The sequence below is a fragment of the Nansenia antarctica genome (genome assembly GCF_963989245.1).
Source record: "Nansenia antarctica genome assembly, chromosome: 6".
Lineage (NCBI taxonomy): Eukaryota > Metazoa > Chordata > Actinopteri > Argentiniformes > Microstomatidae > Nansenia > Nansenia antarctica.
The window spans coordinates 67,710,396-67,712,390 of NC_137676.1; positions in this window are offsets into that span (position 1 = coordinate 67,710,396).

The window sequence follows — 1,995 nt, forward strand, 5'->3', positions numbered from 1 at the left end:
GTTGGTAAATCCATGTTAAAATGAGTCACTCCGTGTCTGAGGACCGACTCTCTCTCTCTGTCTGTCTAGTGGTGGTCTCGGTGGCGGCTGGCAGCGGGTGTATTAATAGCCTAGCGGTGGCTTTCTGACACCACGTGAGGCTCATGATGGAGTTAGCTGTGGTCGGGTGTGTTGATGTTGTGTGTTTTCGGTGTAGCAAATGGCCCTGGTGGCGCCAGGGTGGGGGGTGAGGGAGGGGGTAGGTTTATGTTTGTGTGTGTGCAATAAAATAATGTGTTTGTGTGCGTGTGCGTGTGTGTGTGCGTGCATGCGGGTGTGTGTGTGTTCCCAGTACACTTAAATAAATAGTAGTTATGTCTCCCCTTCCCCACCCCCATGCCTGGAAATGATGATAGATGTTCTCCTAAGAGCTCTGGTAGCTGTGGGGGTAAGTGAGGCCTGTCTCTGCCCAGAGCACATTAGAGGAAATATCACTACAGCGATCAATACTGGGGTTACAGATTGATAAAGGGAAGAAACACTCGCGCGCATGCACACATACACACGCAGGCGTGTACACACACACACACACACACACACACACACACACACACACACACACACACACACACACTATCTCTGGGTGTAGAATAACCCGGCCAGAATCAATGTTACTTACTGGAACCCAGCCAGCTCTTGGATTACCATGGTAACCCCTGTCAGCGAACCAAAACAGTCCGTTCGGTGCTCCAGGAGCTTGGACTGGACATGCCGCATCTCACTGGGGGGCTCCGCTCACACACACACACACACACACACACATACACACACACACACACACACTGTACAACAGGGGAGGCTGGGGGAGGTAGAAATCGGAAGACGGCCTCATTGGAATTTATGGGATGGAATGAAGAATGGTGTCAAACACACGTGTCATACGGTAGATGGATAATATGTGTGTGTGTTCCAGTCTTTGTCTTCACTGTAGCATAAACTCATAAAGAGTGTCTTGGTCCACTACACACGAGATTAGAATGTTTGGAACACTACATTAGAGTGTTTCAGTACACTACACACTACATTAGAGTGTTCTGGTACACTACATACTATATTAGAGTGTTTTGGTACACTACACACTGCATTAGAGTGTTTTGGTACACTACACACTATATTACAGTATTTTGGTACACTACACACTATATTAGGGTGTTTTGGTACACTACACACTACATTAGAGGGTTTTGTTCCACTAGACACTATATTAGAGTGTTTTGGTACACTACACACTATATTACAGTATTTTGGTACACTACACACTATATTAGGGTGTTTTGGTACACTACACACTACATTAGAGTGTTTTGGTACACTACACACTAGTGTACTCACTACATTAGAGGGTTTTGTTCCACTAGACACTATATTAGAGTGTCTAGATCCAGTACACACTAAATTAGAGTGTTTTGGTACACTACACACTATATTAGAGTGTTTTGGTACACTACACACTATATTACAGTATTTTGGTAAACTACACACTATATTAGAATGTTTTGGTACACTAGACACTACATTAGAGTGTTTTGGTACACTACACACTAGTGTACACACTACATTAGAGGGTTTTGGTCCACTAGGCACTACATTAGAGGGTTTTGGTCCACTACACAGTAGTGTACTCACTACATTAGAGTGTCCTGGTACACTACACAGCACATTAGAGTACGTTGGTACACTACAACCTCCACACTGCATTAGCAGAGATGTAATTCCTCAGCACCATGTCAGGCCATGCTACGCTAGGCTAACCTAGCCCCATGAGATTACCTGTCTGTCTGTGGAAGAGGAGACAAGTGCTAATGCACTGCTCTGTGTGTGCACGTCCGTCGTCCCAGTGTGTCTGTGTGTGTGTGTGTGTGTGTTTGTGTGTGTGTGTGTGCGCACGTGCATGTGTGCGTGCATGAGCGTGTCTGTGTGTGTGTGTGTGTGTGTGTTTGTCTGTGTGTCTGTGTG